Genomic DNA, 23,476 nt, shown 5'->3' with positions numbered 1-23,476 from the left:
AATTCTGCATTTAGGCATCGAGTAAAAATAGGTAAAGTTTTTTTGCTCTGGATAACATAAATATATTATTGCATAATTATTATAAGAAATCACCTCACAAATATGCAAATATGAAATATTTTTGATAATATTCAAGGTATCCATGTCTTCATCAATGGGTATGTAAAACAACTTTTTTCCTATGGTCGTCCGAACAAGACACATGAGTTTTTCTTCCCTTCCCCTTTTAACCAATGGCTATATTAAACTCCTCACCTCCAGGCTCTGTTGACGAGCTCATGGATTCGTCTTCCCTCTTCCTACCGCTCCAATGGCCGGGGGAAGGGAGGGGAATCTCGATGTATGTGCTTAGTAGTTTGGTTTCGGATTGTTAGTATTCTTAAGAACGGTGTTCGAACGGATGGTGACACTTCATCTTCAAGTTATTCTTTTGGGATCCAATTCTCCTCGAGTTTATCCGTCACGGCGGAGTGGACGGAGCTCCAATTTTGATTCTAGTTGTCATCTTGGGGCAATGAGGTCAAGGTTTCTCGTCGTGCGCTTGCGCGATGGTGAGATTTCGTGCCAGGGCGCTTCAGATCCACTCAAGAATTCAACAACGACGACTACGGCTTCAGGGTGCTAGTCACTAGGGGTGCATGCACAAAGACTTTCCCCTTTGAGCGGCACTTCAACGGCTTGTTCTAACGATGGTAGTGCTCGCTCCGTGGTCCAGAAACCTTGATTTTTTTTATCAATGTTTAAAGTGGTTTGTAATTCTAATGAATATAATCTTTTTTCCTTCGCTGCCCAGAACATGCAAAAACGCAAAAGGTTTTTTTTTCTGAGGAAACCCAAGAAGTGGTTTTCTTAGGGTGTTGGCGATTTGCCACGTTCTGGCTCTCTATTTGGCCCACAGCGACGAACCTGGTTGGGCCGTGACCTGTACCGAAGCAGGCGTCATCCTAGCCGTTGCCCGTCCGAACCCGCCGTCACTCTCGTTGCCTCTCTGACCTGCCCATCCGACTAGTCTAAAAACTGAATCTCGTCCTCCACACTGTATGTAAGTGTTAACTGAAGCCGATCGATCATGCAGGACACTTAGGTAGGTTCGCATTGTTTAGAAGAAAGCAAGTTACACTGCTACAATTAAGCTGCTCGAAAATAGGTACCGCGGGGTATATCTACATTAATTCTGGAGAAGCACACCGTATCCATCTCCAGTTACAGAATCAAAGCTGAATTGAAAATTGGACAAAATAAACAATTGGCTCACCTGTGATACAGAGGGAACAACCGATTCCTTCGTTTTTGCTTCCATAGTCACACTCTTCTCTAGAGGCCACCATGTAATTAAGTTGAAACAAGGCTGGATTACGATTGGCATCCCTCTTGCATGTATGCACCTGGCTGTTAGGTTGATCTCTCCTTCAATTGGTCCAACGGTTCATTGGAACCTTGACCCACGCCCTGATCGGGGGCGTCCAGCCCAAGCAAGGCTGGTAGGCCCCTGTCGCGCAATGCTATAAAGAAGAGGTGGGGACCATGGCACAAGATACGAGGTTCGTCGTCGTCACTGGTTCCCCACTCTCAATCCTAATCCGATCCAGAGGGTAGCACTGAAGCGATGGGAAGTCCATCATCGCCGCTACCGCATCTCTCTCTCCTTCCCACCGTCGTCGCCACCTCACGACGGTCGCCGGAGGGAGCTCATCGAGCACTCTACAAGGTACTAGTTGAATACCCGTGCGTTGCCATGGGTCAATATAAAGATGGTAGAGACTTTAGTGAAATGATAATATCTTTTATAAACACAGATGTCAAGCAATGCATGCATTCAGTTTACTCACACTAAATATCAATGGCCTTCTCCCTATTTCCCTTTTCCCAACAACCAAGCACCCACTCTTTATCCCATGGAACATCTCCTTCACCCAATAGCGAAGCTAGGATTGGGCCAAGGCCCGAGCCCTAGGCTTGCTAGGGTGCTAAATAGTGCCCTAGGCTTGCTAGGGTGCTAAATAGTGCCTGAGATGCTACAGTCACCAAAGAATTTCTGTCAAATGCCCCGGGCCCAGGCCCTCGGCCTGGGTCTTGTCTCCACCGCTGCCTTCGCCCTCGTGTCGTTAGAGGACAAGCTAGTGCCTTTCTACTACAATCCTTACCTAAAATGGCATTTCAGGACAAATAAAATATTAGTAAAAAATAAGATCTTTGTTGTACTTAATGTCATTGCAAACCTACCAGCAAAACCATAAATAAGTAATGAAAAATAAGAAGAAATTAATATCCATAACTTGATTGTACAATTTACATGATAAATGAAATACATGTTATAACTAAATTATAATGTTGCTTCAATGAAAAACATGAATGATAGACCAGGGCAAGTACATCTAGCTTGTTATCATGAGTTGCCACACCACTGACTCATTCCTCGTCAATAATGCATGTGAGACATTTCTTCTTGTCACATCAAAAGCATACCGTTCAAACTCTAATGCTCATGGTGTGAATCTATCGATGCCGACAAACCAGATTTGGACATCCAAAGTGGGTAATATGTTGCTTTGGCTACCATTGGCACGCCATTGGCTCTTTTGTCCGAGATGTAGTTTACAACATAGAGAATAGAAGTTCACAAGAGGGCCACATACTCGTACGTTGCCTAATATCAAATTCAGAATTGAATCATATTTTCATTCCTCTGATTACGTAGAGAGGCAAAACAAGATATTAGTATCACTTGTGAATACATCTAGAAACAAAGCATCAAAGTATACAATAGATAAATTTTGAAAAGCTCAACTTTCAGACACAACAAAACACTGAATGTAGAAATGATGGAAAAATAATCAGAGAAAAATCCTACAGTGAGTATAACTTTTTTTCAATAAATAAGGACCTTTTACTTTCTCTAAATAAAGTAATATTTATCAGGTTGCATGAACCTCAAAAGCTAGACCATAGTTAAGATTTTTAGATAGGCAGCTGCATAATCTAAAGATCAAATGATTTCCTTGAAGGGAAGGGGGGACGGGGGTCACTAATTTAGACGTCAAGGAGTGAGCAATGAGAAATGTACCAAGAAACATACTATTCTGCTGACTCCAAGAATAAGAAGAGATGAAGCTTTATTGAAAACCCGTACTACTACTCTAAACTGTCACCAAATTTCAGCATTTTGTTTGTCTTCACTTGTAAAATTTCTTCTTTGCCCCCCTGGATATGTCATTCATGAACAATAAAAAGTAAGAACACATAAATAGCTGTGAACACAGTAGAAGCCAATCTTTGATTTCAGAAATTAAAACAGGAAATAATCGGTATAAGAGTTTATCTTCTTAATTCAGTGACAAAAGGAGAAATCTCGCATCAGAGTGGTGTTTGTTTAGTAGTCAGAATAAGTAAAGAAATGCAATTTCTTAGTATTGAAATAGACCACTATCATAAAAACATGTAATGTGTCGACAACTACTTGTGTGTTTATATGTCCGTCATCAACTCACCATTACAAGATGATAGTGGACAACAAACAGAACTTAGGCACAACCATACACCATTCATGCATCAGGATATGTAAGTAAGCAAGAAACAAATGTTACATATTTTTTTCATTCAAGTCTTCTGCTTAAATGCTATAGATATATAAACAAACCAGTTGTCAACATGAATAGAAAAAATCCACAACCAAGTCATAGTCTCTCATTATCATCCATAATGATAATGATAGCAAGAGTAGAATAGACATAGGTAAGCAAATAAAAAGACGGGGATTTTTCCTTGCTAGCTAGTCCTCTTGTTCAAATGGGTCGATTGATAGATGTGTCATCGATGATACTTCAAACAAAATAAAGTTGACCTAGATAAATTAGATCACCTGAAGAAAAGGTTGTGATTGTAAGAGGATCAACTCGCAGACGAAGATGTCATACAGTCCAAAACAACACTCTTCACCGCCGGAGTGAGAATAGGCGTGCTATCGGAAACCAGTTAGGAAGGTCCTTGCCTCCTGCCATGTGGCGAGGTCATGGAGACGAGCCTGCAGCTCCATCTTTATGTACACACGAGCGTGGCCGTGTAGAAACTTATAAGACGGCATATTTAGCATCGATTGCCATCTATTACCTACAATGTAAAACACCGTTCAGAAAATTAGTAAATAAAACTCTCTAGTTGTGTATGTCAAACAACCTGCAGCATAAAACACCATAAAAATATTAGTAAGTAATCAGTGATGCGCTCCAGTCAGAGTAGAGAGAATATATTTAAGAGAGGAACTTACTACTCTACAAGAAGAAAAAACAAAAGCTAATCATGAAGAACTTCTGTTGGAAAAGATGAAAATTCACGAACTGTAAGTTTGTTACAAACGAATTCCACCCACTTATTTTGGACCAATGGTATATTATGTGTCCTTGCTGTGAAGGTGTGTAAGAAGGATTGCTGCAAAAGTTATTTTCTACAAGGTCTTTCATCTTCTCCACCAAATCATGGTGTGCCTTCTAATTAAACTTTTTCTTTCCCTTCATGCTATTTCGTGCACTATCAGAGAAGATTATTTGTAGCTCAATCACTCACAAAACGTGTACCTTGATCACATAGCATCATCGAATGGGATTGGGAGCTAACAGAAATTGACAGAATCCCTACAATTGAAGAAGTGCTTGCAATCATGATATCTCTAGCACACCTGAAGCAACCAAACACACTAAACAATTCGGTACAGACGACATTACACTCTGCTTTATACTCCCTTGTGTGTGTTCATTTTTATCATGTTTTTACACACTAAGAAGAAATAAATATATATGGAGCAGGATACATTTTCTAATTGAAATTCAATAATACAAATGGATTCTTTCTCAGCCTCGTATTCAAAGGATCAAAAAAGGCACACATATATAGCTCGGAAATAATGTGTGAATGAGCGAAAACCAGCACTTCAGTTATACCTTCAAGTGAGCGGCGGCCTTGTCCTTATCAGTGAAGACACCGGTGGACTCCACAACATAATCAACACCAGCCTCACCCCACGGGATCTCCTCAGGGTTCCTGTTAAGAGAACATCAAACATTAGCTTCAGAACTTAAAGAACACAAACCTTCTGAAAAGGCTATAATATCAATACTACCTGACGCCAAAGACAGTAACTCGCTTCTCGCCGAAGAGCAGCGTCTTGTCATCCTTGAGCTTGATGTCACTGTGCTTCTAATGGCCGTGAACTGTGTCGTACTTGAACATGTACGTCTGCACATCACGTGAACAACAGAATTCATATTCATGGCAAGAAAAATATGAAGTAGGAGCTATCCTAAACAGATTTCTGTTAGTAACTAAAAAGTTGCCTTATTCATATTCATGAATTAGTCCCACTGTAAGAACTGGGCGACTAACTCAAGACTTGTACATGAATAACACTTATGCAAGGAAACTAAGTTTTAGATTATAGTATCGAAGAATAAAGGAACCAACATCATACCATCAACATTCTCAATGGGTTCACCGAAGCAAATCTTTCGTGCCCTAGAAATATTACAGCTAGTTTAAAGCAAGGCAAAAGTTTTCATTTCTCAACATATATGAAACCAAATGACACTCTGATTTACGTATCCTGAAAGTACAGCTAGTTTAAAGCATGAAAACATTTGTAATTGCAGGCAAATTTCCATCTTTATTCTGTTTCTCTTATGATATGGCTTATATCAACAACTTCTTAGATGTACACATGTACAACAAGGAAACATATTTGCTCTGACAGAATGTTGTATACACATAAACAACGGTGTGAATAGCAAGCATAACACTCATCATTTTTTATCGATCCAAGCTCAACAACAAGGAAGAGCCTTATTTTGTACTCCCTCCAAATTATTTTACGAGACATCTCGTGCTACACCTCAGCTTCTAGCAGAGACCAGAAAAAAATGTAAGAAAAATTGCTTTAATCTTGTTTGCTATTTCTAAAATATATAGAGATATATACCACTCAAGTAAATGGCACCATCACCCTGACCCAGAGTACCATATTTTTCTTGGCTATCTATTCTAGGAGCTTGGACACCAAGTTTATGTTGGAAATATGCCCTAGAGGCAATAATAAATTAGTTATTATTATATTTATTTGTTCGTGATAATCGTTTATTATCCATGCTACAATTGTATTGATTGGAAACACAGTGCATGTGTGGATACATAGACAAAACACTGTCCCTAGTAATCCTCTAGTTGACTAGCTCGTTGATCAAAGATGGTCAAGGTTTCCTGACCATAGGCAAGTGTTGTCACTTGATAACGGGATCACATCATTAGGAGAATCATGTGATGGACTAGACCCAAACTAATAGACGTAGCATGTTGATCGTGTCATTTTGTTGCTACTGTTTTCTGCGTGTCAAGTATTTGTTCCTATGACCATGAGATCATATAACTCACTAACACCGGAGGAATGCTTTGTGTGTATCAAACGTCGCAACGTAACTGGGTGACTATAAAGATGCTCTACAGGTATCTCCGAAGGTGTTCGTTGAGTTAGTATGGATCGAGACTGGGATTTGTCACTCCGTGTGACGGAGAGGTATCTCGGGGCCCACTCGGTAATACAACATCACACACAAGCCTTGCAAGCAATGTGACTTAATGTAAGTTGCGGGATCTTGTATTACGGTACGAGTAAAGAGACTTGCCGGTAAACGAGATTGAAATAGGTATGTGGATACTAACGATCGAATCTCGGGCAAATAACATACCGAAGGACAAAGGGAATGACATACGGGATTATATGAATCCTTGGCACTGAGGTTAAAACGATAAGATATTCGTAGAATATGTGGGATCCAATATAGGAATCTAGGTCCGGCTATTGGATATTGACCGAGGAGTCACTTGGGTCATGTCTACATAGTTCTCGAACCTGCAGGATCTGCACACTTAAGGTTCGACGTTGTTTTATGCGTATTTGAGTTATATGGTTGGTTACCGAATGTTGTTCGGAGTACCGGATGAGATCCAGGATGTCACAAGGAGCTCCGGAATTGTCTGGAGACGAAGATTGATATATAGGATGACCTCATTTGGTTACCAGAAAGTTTCCGGGCATTACCGGAAAAGTTTCGGGATCATCGGTAGTGTACCGGGAGTGCCGGGAGGGGTGACGGGGACCATCGAGAGGGGTGTCACGCCCCAAGGGGTATCATGGGCTATGGGAAGAGATAAACCAGCCCCTAGTGGGCTGGAATAAGTTCCCACTAAGGCCCATAAGGTTTGAGAAGGGAAAAACACAAGGTGGAAAGAGTTTCCAAGTGGGAAGGTGGAATCCTACTCCAAGTAGGATTGGAGTAGGACTCCTCCACCTCAAATTTCGGCCAAACCTTGAGGGTTTGAGGCTGCCTCCTCCCCTCCCTCCCACCTATATATACAGAGGTATTAGGGCTGATTTGAGAAAAAACTTTGCCACGGCAGCCCGACCACATATCTCCACGGTTTTACCTCTAGATCGCGTTTCTGCGGAGCTCGGGCGGAGCCCTGCTGAGATGAGATCATCACCAACCTCCGGAGCGCCGTCACGCTGCCGGAGAACTCTTCTACTTCTCTGTCTCTCTTGCTGGATCAAGAAGGCCGAGATCATCGTCGAGCTGTACGTGTGCTGAACGCGGAGGTGCCGTCCGTTCGGCACTAGATCGTGGGACTGATCGCGGGATAGTTCGCGGGGCGGATCGAGGGACGTGAGGACGTTCCACTACATCAACCGCGTTCACTAACGCTTCTGCTGTGCGATCTACAAGGGTACGTAGATCGGAAATCCCCTCTCGTAGATGGACATCAACATGATAGGTCTTTGTGCGCATAGGAAATTTTTTGTTTCCCATGCGACGTTCCCCAACAGTGGCATCATGAGCTAGGTTCCTGCGTAGATGTCTTCTCGAGTAGAACACAAAAGTTTTTGTGGGCGGTGATGTGCGTTTTGCTGCCCTCCTTAGTCTTTTCTTGATTCCGCGGTATTGTTGGATCGAAGCGGCTCGGACCGACATTACTCGTACGCTTACGAGAGACTGGTTTCATCGCTACGAGTAACTCCGTTGCGCAAAGATGACTGGCGGGTGTCAGTTTCTCCAACTTTAGTTGAATCGGATTTGACCGAGGAGGTACTTGGATGAGGTTAAATAGCAACTCATATATCTCCGTTGTGGTGTTTGCGTAAGTAAGATGCGATCCTACTAGATACCCATGGTCACCACGTAAAACATGCAACAACAAAATTAGAGGACGTCTAACTTGTTTTTGCAGGGTATGCTTGTGATGTGATATGGCCAACGATGTGATGTGATATATTGGATGTATGAGATGATCATGTTGTAATAGATAATATCGACTTGCACGTCGATGGTACGGCAACCGGCAGGAGCCATAGGGTTGTCTTTATAACTAACGTTTGTGCTTGCAGATGCGTTTACTATTTTGCTAGGACGTAGCTTTAGTAGTAATAGCATGAGTAGCACGACAACCCCGATGGCGACACATTGATGGAGATCATGGTGCGGCGCCGGTGACAAGAAGATCGTGCCGGTGCTTTGGTGATGGAGATCAAGGAGCACGTGATGATGGCCATATCATGTCACTTATGAATTGCATGTGATGTTAATCCTTTTATGCACCTTATTTTGCTTAGAACGACGGTAGCATTATGAGGTGATCTCTCACTAAAATTTCAAGACGAAATTGTGTTCTCCCCGACTGTGCACCGTTGCGACAGTTCTTCGTTTCGAGACACCACGTGATGATCGGGTGTGATAGACTCAATGTTCACATACAACGGGTGCAAAACAGTTGCACACGCGGAACACTCGGGTTAAGCTTGACGAGCCTAGCATGTGCAGACATGGCCTCGGAACACATGAGACCGAAAGGTCGAGCATGAATCGTATAGTTGATATGATTAGCATAGAGATGCTTAGCACTGAAACTATTCTCGACTCACGTGATGATCGGACTTGAGATAGTGGATTTGGATCATGTACCACTCAAATGACTAGAGAGATGTACTTTTTGAGTGGGAGTTCTTAAGTAATATGATTAATTGAACTAATTGTCATGAACATAGTCTAATGATCTTTGCGAATTACGATGTAGCTTGCGCTATAGCTCTACTGTTTTATATGTTCCTAGAGAAAATTTAGTTGAAAGTTGATAGTAGCAAACTTTGCAGACTAAGTCTGTAAAACCGAGGATTGTCCTCGTTGCTGCACAGAAGGCTTATGTCCTTAATGCACCACTCGGTGTGCTGCACCTCGAGCGTCGTCTGTGGATGCTGTGAACATCCGACATACACGTTTCTGATGACTACACGATAGTTCAGTGCAAAATACTTAATGGCTTAGAAGCAAGGTGCCGAAAACATTTTGAAACGTCACGGAACATAAGTGATGTTCTAAAGAGATGAAATTGTGATTTCATGCTTGTGCCCTTGTTAAGAGGTACGAGACCTCCAACAAGATTCTTTGTCCACAAGGTAAAGGAGAAAAGCTCAATCGTTGAGCGTGTGCTCAGATTGTCTAAGTACGACAATCGCTTGAATCAAGTGGGAGTTAATCTTCCAGATGAGATAGTGATGGTTCTCCAAAGTCACTGACACCAAGCTGTGAGAGCTTCGAGATGAACTATAACATATCAAGGATAGATACAATGATCCTTGAGCGATTCACGATGTTTGACACTGCGAAAGTAGAAATCAAGAAGGAGCATCAACAGTTGATGGTTTGTAAAACCACTAAGTTTCAAGAAAGGCAAGGGCTAGAAGGGATACTTCGTGAAACGGCAAAACAGTTGCTGCACTAATGAAGAGACCCAAGATTAAACCCAAACCCGAGACTAAGTGCTTCTGTAATAAGGGGAACAGTCACTGAGGCGGAGCAACTCTAGATACTTGGTAGATAAGAAGGCTGGCAAAAGTCAAAAGAAGTATATTTTATATACATGATGTTGATGTTTACTTTACTAGTACTCCTAGTAGCATGAGGGTATTGGATACTGGTTCGGTTGCTAAGTGATTAGTAACGCGAAATGAAAGCTACGACATAAACGGAGACTAGCTAAAGGCGAGGTGACAATACGTGTTGGAAGTGTTTCCAAGGTTGATATGATCAAACGTCGCACGCTCCCTCTACCATCGGGATTGGTGTTAAACCTAAATAATTGTTATTTGGTGCTTGCGTTAAGCATGAACATGATTGGATCGTGTTTATTGCAATACGATTATTCATTTAAAGAGAATAATGGTTACTCTACTTTCTTGAATAATCACCTTCAATGGTTTATTGAATCTCGATCGTAGTGTTACACATGTTCATGATATTGGTGCCAAAAGACACGAGGTAATGATGATAGTACCACTTACTTGTGGCACTGCCGCTTGAGTCATGTTGGTATAAATTGCATGAAGAGGCTCCATGCCGATGGATCTTTATACTCACTTGTTTTTGAATCACTAGTGACATGCAAATCATACCACATGAGCAAGGCCTTGTTTTCATTGAGATGAAACAAGATAGTGACTTGTTGGAAGTGATACATTTTGATGTATGCAGTCCAATGGGTGCTGAGGCACGCAGTGGATATCATTATGTTCTTACTTCACTGACGATTTGAGTAGATACAGGAGTATTTACTTAATGAATCACAAGTCTGAAATATTGAAAAGTTCAATTCCGTTTCAGAGTGAAGTTCGTCGTAACAAGAGGATAAACTGTCTACGATATGATCATAGAAATGAATATCTGAGTTACGAGTTTTGGTACGCAGTTAAGACAATGTGGAAATTGTTTCGCAGTTCATGCCACCTAGAACATCATAGTGAGATGATGTGTCTGAACGTCATAGCCACGCACCATTTGGTATGGTGCATACTATGATGTCTCTTATCGAATTACCACTATCGTTTATGGGTTATGCATTAGAGACAACCGCATTCACTTTAAATAGGGCACCGCGTATTTCCGTTGAGATGACACAGTATAGACTGAGGTTTAGAGAAATCTAAACTGTCGTTTCTTGAAAGTTTGGGGCTTCGACACTTATGTGAAAAAGTTTCAGTCTGATAAGCTCGAACCCAAAGCGGATAAATGCATATTCATAGGATATCCAAAACAGTTGGGTACATCTCCTATCTCCGATCCGAAAGCAAAGTGTTTGTTTCTAGAAACGGATCCTTTCTCGAGGAAAGGTTTCTCTCGAAAGAATTGAGTGGGAGAGTGGTAGAACTTGATGAGGTTATTGAACCATCACTTCAACTAGTGTGTAGTAGGGCGCAGGAAGTTGTTCCTGTGGCGCCTTCACCAATTGAAGTGAAAGCTGATGATGGTGATCATCCAGCATCGGATCAAGTTACTACAAACCTCGTAGGTTGACAAGGTCGCGTACTACTGTAGAGTGGTACGGTAACCCTGTCTTGGAGGTCATGTTGTTGAGCAACAATGAACCTACGAGTTATGGAGAAAGCAATGGTGGGCCCGGATTCCGACAAATGGCTGGAGGCCATGAAATCCGAGAGAGGATCCATGTATGAAAACAAAGTGTAGACTTTGGAAGAACTACTTGATGGTCATAGGACTATTGAGTAAATATGGATCTTTAAAAGGAAGACAGACGATGATGGTGATAAGTCACTATTAAGAAAAGCTCGACTTGTCACAAAGATGTTTCTGACAAGATCAAACAGTTGACTATGATGAGACTTTCTCACTCGTAGCGATGCTGAAAGTCTGTTAGAATTATGTTAGTAGTTGCTGCATTATTTATGAAATATTGCACATAGGATGTCAAAACATTGTTTCCTCGACGGTTTCCTTGAGCAAACATTGTATGTGATACAACCAGGAGGATTTGTCGATCCTAAAGATACTAGCAAGTATGCAAGCTCCAGTGATCCTTCAATGGACTGGTGCAAGCATCTCGGAGTTGGAATATACACTTTGATGAGATGATCAAAGATTTTGGGTTTGTACAAGGTTTATGAGAAGCTTGTATTTCCAAAGAAGTGAGTGGGAGCAATATAGAATTTCTGATAAGTGTATGTGGTAGACATATTGTTGATCAGAAGTAATGTAGAATTTCTGTAAAGCATATAAGGTTGTTTGAAAGGAGTTTTCAAAGGAATACCTGGATTGAGCTACTTGAACGTTGAGCATCAAAGATCTATGGAGATAGATCAAAAGCGCTTAATGAAAGTTTCAATAAGATGCATGCCTTGACAAGTTTTTGAAGGAGTTCAAAATAGATCAGCAAAGAAGGAGTTCTTGGTTGTGTTGTAAGGTGTGAATTTGAGTAAGACTCAAAACCCGACCACGGCAGAATAAAGAGAATAGACGAAGGTCGTCTTCTATGCCTTGGCCGTAGAATCTGAACTATGCCATGCTGGGTACCGCACCTGATGTGTGCCTTAACTCAAAGTCTGTTAAGAGGTACAGAGAGTGATCCATGATTGAATCACTAGCAGCGGTCAAAATTTATCCTTAGTAACTGATGGACTAAGGAATTTTTCTCGATTATGGAGGTGGTTAAAAAGTTCGTCGTAAAGGGTTACGTCGATGCAAGCTTTGACACTAATCCGAATAACTATGAGTAGTGAAACGGATTCGTATAGTAGAGTAGATATTTCGAGTATTTCCGAATAGCACATAGTAGCAGCATCTATAAGATGACATAAAGATTTGTAAAGAACACACGGATCTGAAAGTTTCAGAACCGTTGACTAAAACCTCTCTCACGAGCAAGACGTGATCATACCCCATAACTATATGGGTGTTGGATTCGTTGAAATCACATGGTGATGTGAACTAGATTATTGACTCTAGTGCAAGTGGGAGACTGTTGGAAATATGCCCTAGAGGCAATAATAAATTAGTTATTATTATATTTCTTTGTTCGTGATAATCGTTTATTATCCATGCTACAATTGTATTGATTGGAAACACAGTGCATGTGTGGATACATAGACAAAACACCGTCCCTAGTAAGCCTCTAGTTGACTAGCTCGTTGATCAAAGATGGTCAAGGTTTCCTGACCATAGGCAAGTGTTGTCACTTGATAACGGGATCACATCATTAGGAGAATCATGTGATGGACTAGACCCGAACTAATAGAAGTAGCATGTTGATCGTGTCATTTTGTTGCTACTGTTTTCTGCGTGTCAAGTATTTGTTCCTATGACCATGAGATCATATAACTCACTAACACCGGAGGAATGCTTTGTGTGTATCAAACGTCGCAACGTAACTGGGTGACTATAAATATGCTCTACAGGTATCTCCGAAGGTGTTCGTTGAGTTAGTATGGATCGAGACTGGGATTTGTCACTCCGTGTGACGGAGAGGTATCTCGGGGCCCACTCGGTAATACAACATCACACACAAGCCTTGCAAGCAATGTGACTTAATGTAAGTTGCGGGATCTTGTATTACGGTACGAGTAAAGAGACTTGCCGGTAAACGAGATTGAAATAGGTATGTGGATACTAACGATCGAATCTCGGGCAAGTAACATACCGAAGGACAAAGGGAATGACATACGGGATTATATGAATCCTTGGCACTGAGGTTCAAACGATAAGATCTTCGTAGAATATGTGGGATCCAATATGGGCATCCAGGTCCCGCTATTGGATATTGACCAAGGAGTCACTCGGGTCATGTCTACATAGTTCTCGAACCCGCAGGGTCTGCACACTTAAGGTTCGACGTTGTTTTATGCGTATTTGAGTTATATGGTTGGTTACCGAATGTTGTTCGGAGTCCCGAATGAGATCCAGGACGTCACGAGGAGTTCCGGAATGGTCCGGAGACGAAGATTGATATATAGGATGACCTCATTTGGTTACCAGAAAGTTTCCGGGCATTACCGGAAAAGTTTCGGGCTCATCGGTAGTGTACCGGGAGTGTCGGGAGGGGTGACGGGGACCATCGAGAGGGGTGTCACGCCCCAAGGGGTATCATGGGCTATGGGAAGAGATAAACCAGCCCCTAGTGGGCTGGAATAAGTTCCCACTAAGGCCCATAAGGTTTGAGAAGGGAAAAACACAAGGTGGAAAGAGTTTCCAAGTGGGAAGGTGGAATCCTACTCCAAGTAGGATTGGAGTAGGACTCCTCCACCTCAAATTTCGGCCAAACCTTGAGGGTTTGAGGCTGCCTCCTCCCCTCCCTCCCACCTATATATACAGAGGTATTAGGGCTGATTTGAGAAAAAACTTTGCCACGGCAGCCCGACCACATATCTCCACGGTTTTACCTCTAGATCGCGTTTCTGCGGAGCTCGGGCGGAGCCCTGCTGAGATGAGATCATCACCAACCTCCGGAGCGCCGTCACGCTGCCGGAGAACTCTTCTACCTCTCCGTCTCTCTTGTTGGATCAAGAAGGCCGAGATCATCGTCGAGCTGTACGTGTGCTGAACGCGGAGGTGCCTTCCGTTCGGCACTATATCGTGGGACTGATCACGAGATAGTTCGCGGGGCGGATCGAGGGACGTGAGGACGTTCCACTACATCAACCGCGTTCACTAACGCTTCTGCTGTGCGATCTACAAGGGTACATAGATCGGAAATCCCCTCTCGTAGATGGACATCACCATGATAGGTCTTCGTGCGCGTAGGAAAATTTTTGTTTCCCATGCGACGTTCCCCAACAGTTTATGCTAGAAGTCTTACTTTCTACTCTAGTGGATATATTTAGAAAGAAGACAGTAGTTCAGATCAAACCTCCGCTACAGATCCAGTTAAGTCATGCATAATGTGTGCCATTATAGGGTCCAAAGGACAAGCAGTTGATTGGTACCTGGAACAACAACAGAAAATAATTGAACACTACTTAAAATCAACTGACAGATCTAGAAAATGGCACACCTTTATCTAAGATGACTATACTTCAACGTCACCACATCCGGAACAACCATCGCTGTCGCTTTCTTCAATCCATGGCATCTCCTGCACGACGAGGCAGAGGTGGCCCTCCTCTATTGCGGTCATGCTCGATCTGGTCGTCCTTCATGGCGGGGTGTACGTGATGTCCTCGTCCCGTCCGTGCAGGTTGCCGTCTTGGAGAAGAGGGAGATGCAGATTTTGGTTCCTAGCTGAAACTGAAACTGTATGTTTCTGAACTTTTTCAGTTCCTAGCTGATTTTGGTTCATCTTTAAAAGATCCAAACTTTCTATTTTGTGAATGTGAAACAATCAGACCTGCTATTTTGTGAACAGAGTAAGCTATTTCTTTCTTATTTTATGCAAAATATAGCAGTAGTGGAAGTAGTACACTCCTTAGTAGCAGCAAGAAGTAGTTATATAGGGTATATATGTCTCCCTTGACCATCACAATTACATATAGGATCACATCAGCTCCAACTAACGATTTAGCAGCAGTAGTAAATACACAAAGAATGGAAATCCCGATCATAGCCAAAAATAATAGAAGTGAAACAAATTTGTCCCATCCTTGTTTGCATGTTGAGTAAGCTCCCTATCTCTCTAGCACATAAAAAAGAATGGAATTTGATCAAGAAATACCGGCAGTCTGCTGCATGTTGCGTAAGTCCCAAATCTCTCTAGACGATCTTGAGCATTGTTGTTTAGGACTTCGTCGCCGCCGTGTCCATGGAGCGGCGCCCCGTCTCAATGTCATGGTGATCCTTCAACCCGCATGGCCTTCTCCTCGTATCCTCCTCTGCTGTGCGCTCAGAGATGTGCGAGAAAGGGAAGCGCGCTCAGCCAAGGGGCTCTGCTCGCCACTGTCGGCGGCCAGCCCTCAAGCTCCCCGGCGGGGAGAGCCGCAGCGGCGCAAGGAACTGCCCGACGAGAGAGCGGGCGGAGAGAACGAGAAGAGGGACCGCGTTAGGTTTCCTGCTGGGGGAGGAGAGAACGGCGCGATGGGGAGGAGACTGACCGCGTTAGGTTTCCTGCTGGTTGGAGCTCTCTTTTTGATCTAGCGAGATCGGTGGGCAACCGTTGGATTAGATCCGATGGCCCCGAGCGTCTAGATCAAACCCTAGCGGGCGGTATGGGCCCTTGGGCCGAAAGAACAGGCGGCTGGGCCGGTCGGGCCGCACGCAGCGGCCACAAGGCAAAGGCCGGTGCCCCACGCAGCTGGCTCTAGGCCGCGAAGGCATGGGCCGGCGCCACAGGCCGGTTTTCACACCACAGGCCTTTTCTTTTTCCAGTTCTGGATAGATTACAAATCAGTTTTTTTCTATTCAAAGTTTTCGAACGAAAATTTGAATAGAAAACAGAAAAGCAAAGAACAAGAAAAGTTTTTGTAAAGCAGAAAAATAGACTTTTCTATGCATATTTTTTTTGGAAAATTATGTTTAAGAAAATAGAAAAGAAAAGGCATTTTTATGCAAAGTAAATAAAAGATCTCTGCAGAATAAAACATAAATTTGTTCTGCAAAGAAAAATAGGTGTTTCTGAAAATAAATAGAGTTTTTTCAGAAAAGGAAAAGTACATGGATTTTATAAAAGGAAAATAAAGTTCACGAATCTTTTATTTTTTACAGAATATATTTCTATAAAGGTGCATGAATTTTATATTCACATTTTTCCGATGCAAAGTAAATGTTTAATTCTCCAATTAAATTGGAACCAACGGGAAAATTTAATTGGAAGAACTGTTATTAGCAATGTTTTTCCCTTGTGGTGAAATAAGATTCCAATAATTTCCGCTATGACAAAAGAAAAATGTTTGTTTTAAAGTTAAATATGGTATTGTTGTTTTCTGACCAACGTTGATGATAACAATACTATAATTGTATGAGTCATCTTATGTTTAAAGCTTAAAACTCTGATAAATTTTGTATCAAATTGATCAGTTTTCGGAGCACAGGTAGATAAATGCATATTTCTATTTCTGTTGCAATATGGTTAATGATGATGATTATTTCTTAGCAAAGTTGTTCAATAAGAATACTATCATCACATTGTTTATGAGTTATATGCATTATTTCCATTTCTACCCAACAGTGATAGGGAATAAATATAGAAGGATGATGTTTTATTCTAATTCTGCCACCACGGTTGTTGGGGCATAGTTTATGCCTAAGTAATTTTGGTGATAGATGACAGTACCGCAAAGGACTAACCGTGTGTATTAAGATTTCAGATAACACACGTCAACGGCACAAGACGACTCGCCCCCTCTTTCGTGGAACAGAAGCACGGTGTTCTCTACGATTCTCTTTATTTGAGTCATAGGAAAGCCGTACTATTAAGAGGGAAACCGTACTGGAAAGGTTTGGGTGGAATCAATCTTGCGCGCGCACACTTCACATATTTTCCCCCTTGCCGGCAACTTTGGAGTGGCTCCCGCCTTAGTGTTTCCTTCTCCTTTGCAAATGGTCCCCCAGCGGTAGTACCGCTGGAGTGCTAGCGGTAGTACCGCTGCAGCCAGCGGTAGTACCGCTAGCTGGCGGTAGTACCGCCCCTGGTCAGCGGTAGTACCGCTCCAGGAGCTTTGTACCGCCTGCCTAGCGGTTGTACATGGACGGACCTTTTTGCAAAGACTTTCTTGGCGGTGGTAGTGCCTATGCACTAACAGGGGCCCAGCGGTAGTACCGCTGGAGTGCGAGCGATAGTACCGCTGCATCCAGCGGTAGTACCGCTAGGCACGGGCTGTGAGTGGGAAAACGGTTGGATTCCCCCCCCCCACTATATAAAGGGTTCTTCTAGCTGTGGAACCCTATCTCTTACCCTTCCAAGCTCCATTGTTGCTCCCTAAGCTCAAAAGTGCCCGATCTCTCTCCCTAGCCAATCAAACTTGTTGATTCTTTAGGGATTGGTTGAGAAGGCCTAGATCCACACTTCCACCAAGAGAAAAGTTGATTCCCCCACCAATCCCTTGCGGATCTTGTTACTCTTGGGTGTTTGAGCACCCTAGACGGTTGAGGTCACCTCGAAGCCACATTCCATTGTGGTGAAGCTTCGTGGTCTTGTTGGGAGCCTCTAAGCTTTGTGTGGAGTTTGCCCCCAACCTTGTTTGTAAAGGTTCGGTCGCCGCCTTCAAGGGCACCTATAGTAGAATCATGGTACCTTGCATCGTGCGAGGGAGTGAGGAGAATACGGTGGCCTTAGTGGCTTATTGGGGAGCATTGTGTCTCCACACCGCTCCAACGGAGACGTACTTCCTGTCAAAGGGAAGGAACTTCGGTAACACATTCTCGTCTTCATTGGTTCCACTTGTGGTTATCTCTAACCTTTACTTTGTGTATGCTTATGTTGTTGTCTTTCCCTTACTTGTCTTAGTAGCTATCGTTGCTAGCTTCATTATGGTTCACCCCATTGTTGTCATATGTGTGAACGCGTATGTTTTTTACCCTAACTTGCTAAGATTAATTAAAAAGTGGTCGTTTCCTATTCCCCCCCCTCTAGTCAACCATATCGATCCTTTCAATTGGTATCAGAGCCACGTCTCTTTATTAAGGGTTTCACCACCCGAAGAGTATGGAAGGCGAAGAGGGAATTAACCATGGGCAACCCGAGGCCATGGACTTGACTTCGGTCACAAGGGACGACTTGAATATGGCTATGGCCGCCCTCAAGACGTCCTTGACGAAGGAAGTCAAGACCATGCTTAAAGATTTAATTGAGGGATTTAAAAGTCCACCCGAACCGGCGTTAGTGGTTAAACCCACCAACACCGATTCGGAGGCCAATTCCTCTAAGGAAGCGGCTAAAGGTATGCGACCTTCCTCATCTCACGAAAAGGATGGGACTGGAACATATGCCTCAGTTCCACCCCCATGGTCTATGGAGGATCCGTTCCCGCACCGCGTCTTAATCCTGTTGGTCCTGCTCCTGAGCTTGTGAAAGGTGACTTTGCTAACTGGGTATTTTCTATTAAGTCTCATTTGAATCACAGCTCAACAAACTTGTGGAGAATCATCGAGCAAGGATATTATCCTCATGATCCAAGCAACCTCACTCCAAGAGAAGATGCAGACAATCAATACAATCACTCCGCCTTGTTTATTCTCCAGTCTGCAGTGCCACCTGAAGATCTTCCTCACTTGCGTCCCTTCACTTTGGCCAAAGATTGTTGGGAGCATATTATGGTGTTGTACAAGGGAAGCTCAAGCATTCAACAATCCAACTATGAAGTGATCCTTGATAAGGCCGATGAGTTTGTGATGAAGGAAGACGAGGACCCTCGTGATCTCTATCGGAGGGTGACTGCTATTGCTGTGGCACTGAAGGATCATGGGAGCAAGGATGTGGATGATACATGGGTCAAGCGCAAGTTTCTCAAAGCCATCATGCCTTTCAACAAAGCCATGTCATCTGTCATTCGTCAGCGGCCAGACTTCCACTCCTTGTCTTCCAGTGAGGTGTTGGATGAATTCATTGCAATGTCAATCATGAACGAAACAGCCGACAATGCACTTGCTCGTGTTCGCTCAAAGACAACTTCACCCAACCTTGCACTAAAAGCAAAAGCAATGTTTGAAGAAGAAGAGGATGAGGAAGAGGAGAGCTGCCCTGAAGACACAAAGTATGCCTATCATGAGCACATGGCTCTTGCGTCAAGGCAATTCTGGGGCAACAAGAGGAACTCAAGACCCACCTTCACCAAGAACAACTCGAGTGGTTTCAAACCCAAGCAACGAGTGAGGACATGTTATAACTATGGTAGCGTGAGCCACTTCGTGGCCGTATGTCCCTATGAGAAAAGGGAAGACAACTGGGGCAAGCTCATTCGCAAAGACAAAACCAAATCATTTCCAATCAAGAACAGCTTTGTGAACAAACCCCACCCAAAATGGATGGTGGACCTTGAAGAGTACCCTTCCGATGATGATGATGATGATGATGCAGTGGCAACGACAACTGTTGCTATTGCCACTACCTCTCCCCAGAAGGTGTCTCTCTTCAACGCCCCCAACGAGAACCACATCACCAAGTGCCTCATGGCAAAAGGTATCAATCAGGTAACTCCCATCATTAAGACCAACATCGCTACTGCTCCTTCATTGTTAAATTGTGTTGATGATAGTGATGTTGGGGAACTTAATGAGCATGATCTTGACAAGTTTGTGTGCACTATTAAGGGAGAATCCAAGAAGCACTTTGTTGCTCCCTTGGAACAACTGGGTGAGGCCACTGACCTCATTGAGCCTCATGAGGAGACCATCTCTGAGCTTCAGGGACACAGTCGTGACTATGCCGATGAAATTGCTGAATTATCTATTGCTCTAGAAAAGGAGCGCACTCTTCGTTTGGCTCTTGAGGAGTCATATAACGATGACTGCGCTAAAATGCAAAAGAAACTTGATCATGATGTCATTCTTACTCGTATGCTTAAGTCAGAAAAGTATGCTCTTGGGGTTGGCCATGACAGACTCAAAGTGGAGTTTGACACACTTGACAAGGCCCACAAGGTCTTGAAAGGTGTTCATTTCTCACTGAAAGAGTCTCATGATCAACTCTAAGCAAAGCTTACCAAGGAGATCTCTACTTGTCCTCCCTTTGTGTTAATTGATAATGCTTGTGCAACTAATCCCTGTTGTGAGCATGTAAATCTTGTGGAGGAAAATGCCAAGTTAAAGGAGAAACTTGAGAAGGGCCTTGTGGCATGCATACAAGGTGAGAAGAGCCTGAACGATCTCTTGAGCACTCAAAAAGGTGTTGTAGGGAAGGAGGGACTTGGACTTACCTCCAAGTCAAAAGGTAAAAGGAGAAACAGGAACAAATGATCTCCTACCCTCATGGACATCTTTGTCAAAGAGGGTGAGGGGACTCAGAAGGTGAACAGGAACAATATGGACTATGGAAACCACAAGAAGGGCAACACCATTCCTACTAACACATCTGACAAACTCAATTCTTCTTATTTCTTATGTCGTGCTAGTGATGGGCATGTTTATGCCAGATTTGTTGGTTCCTACGATGAGTACATTGAATGGGCTATCTGGGTTCCTAAGACCCTTGTCTCTAACATGAAAGGACCCATTAAAAAATGGGTACCTAAAGCCAAGCCTTGATCTATTGCAGGAGTTTGCTTCCGGTGGGGTGTCATGGTTGCTCGATGGTGGAGCAACCAATCATATGACCGGAAGCAAGGACTTAGTGGTGGATGTGCGTCCTTCTCCATCTATTCCCACCCATGTCCAATTCGCCGATGCATCCTCGTCAAAGGTATTGGGATTTGGTAAGGTGGTCGTCTCTCAAGATTTATCTATTGAGAAGGTCATGCTTGTTGAGTCACTTGCCTACAATTTACTTTCGGTTCGTCAACTTGCAATTATGGGTTTTTTCCACATTCTTTAATCTTGATACTGTGGTCCTCCTGTGGAGCAAGACTCTTAAAGTAGTCTATGTTGGATATGTCGAAAATGGTCTTTATGTGGTGAACTTCTCAAAGCGACCCACTAAGACCGCGACGTATTTAATGGCTAAAGTTGATGTGGGCTGGCTTTGGCATCGCCGTTTAGCTCATGTCAATATGAGATCTTTGCAAAGTCTTCTAACAGGGGACCATATCCGTGGACTAACAAATGTGAGTTTTGCTAAAGATTGTGTTTGCAGTGCCTGCATTGAAGGAAAGATTCATGAAACTGCTCATCGTCCAACGACTCTCATCTACACTAAGAGGCCATTGGAGCTCCTCCATATGGATCTGTTTGGCCCTCCATCATTTGATAGTCTTGGAGGCAGAAAGTACTGCTTGATGATTGTTGACGACTACTCAAGATACACCTGGGTATATTTCTTCAAAAGGAAGAGTGAAACTCAACAAACTGTCATCAACTTTGCTAATGAAGCTCAACGTCAACATGAAGCAAAGATCTTGATGATTAGAAGTGACAACGGCACCGAGTTCAAGAACTACACCTTGGATGAGTTTCTAGGTGATGAGGGAATAAAACATCAATATTCACCACCATATACCACTCAACAAAACGGCATGGCAGAAAGGAAGAACCGGACCTTGATAGACGCTGCAAGAACAATGATGGCGGAATTCAAATCTCCATATAACTTTTGGGCAGAGGCCATCAACACAGCATGTCATGCGTCCAATCGGCTCTATATCCACAAAGGCTTGAACAAGACTCCTTATGAGATTCTAACTGGAAACAAACCCAATCTCAAGTACTTCTGGGTATTCGGTTGTAAGTGTTTCATTCTCAAGAAAGGTGCACCTTTAGCAAAATTTGATTCTAGAGCTCATGAGGGCATCTTTGTTGGTTATGCTACAAACTCCCATGATTACCGTGTCCTCAACAAGTCCACTAGACTCATTGAGGAGACGTGTAACGTGGAGTTTGATGAAAATAATGGCTCCCAAGTGGAGCAAAGTGGTCTTTGTGATATAGGTGATGAAATTCCTCCCCAAGCCATAAGAAGAACGGGGATTGGTCAAATACTCCCCATTGAGGAACCCCTTGTGGCCGAAGGAGAAGTACAATGCTCTACTCAAGTGGAGCCATCACCTCCACAAGCCCCACACGCTTCCGATGAACAAAGAGAAGACTCTCAACAAAATGAACAAGCTCAAGATCAAGATAAATTGCCCAACAACGATGATGTGTCTCATGATATTCAAGCACTCACCCAAGACTCCGAACCGGCTCATGAAAAAGATCAAGTGCAACCACGAGATCCAGACCAAGTAGAAGCACAAGATCAAGATCAAGAGCAACCACAAATACAAGATCAAACTAGTGAACCTGCTCAAGTCGAAAGTCAAGATGATCAGGATACTGTCTCACAATTCCCTTCTGCAGCACCAACAGCCGGTGCCATGGGAGGCTCAAGACGCAAGGGCAAGCAAAGTAAACAAGTCGATGCTCCCCCGCTATCCAATGAAGAACTCTTGGAGCGTCGAGCAGCCAAGATTGCGAACAAGCTGAGAGTCAAGTCACATCTTATGAAGAATGTACTTGGCAGTTTAAAAAGGGGAGTATCCACCCGTCAACAGATTTGGAAATATTGTGAGCATCACGTGTTTGTTTCGTATTGTGAACCTCAACAGGTACAGGAAGTGCTCGATGATGAGGATTGGCTTATGGCCATGCATGAAGAACTTAACAACTTCGAGCGCAACCAAGTGTGGGATTTAGTGCCAAGGCCAACGGAGGAACATAATGTCATCGGGACCAAATGGATATTCAAGAACAAGCAAGATGCCAATGGGATTGTGATTCGAAACAAGGCAAGATTGGTGGCTCAAGGCTACTCCCAAGTCGAGGGTATCGACTACGGTGAAACCTTTGCCCCTGTTGCTCGTCTAGAATCTATTCGCATGTTGCTTGCATTTGCTTCTCATCATAACTTCAAATTACAACAAATGGATGTGAAAAGTGCCTTTCTTAATGGTCCCTTAAATGAGTTAGTCTATGTCAAACAACCCCCGGGATTTGAACATCCCAAGCTCCCCAATCATGTGTACAAACTTAATAAGGCACTCTATGGCCTTAAACAAGCCCCACGTGCGTGGTATGAGTATCTTACTGAGTTGTTACAAGAT

Source organism: Hordeum vulgare, chromosome 2H (genome assembly GCF_904849725.1).
Source record: "Hordeum vulgare subsp. vulgare chromosome 2H, MorexV3_pseudomolecules_assembly, whole genome shotgun sequence".
Taxonomy (NCBI): Eukaryota; Viridiplantae; Streptophyta; class Magnoliopsida; order Poales; family Poaceae; genus Hordeum; species Hordeum vulgare.
This window is presented reverse-complemented; position numbering follows the sequence as displayed.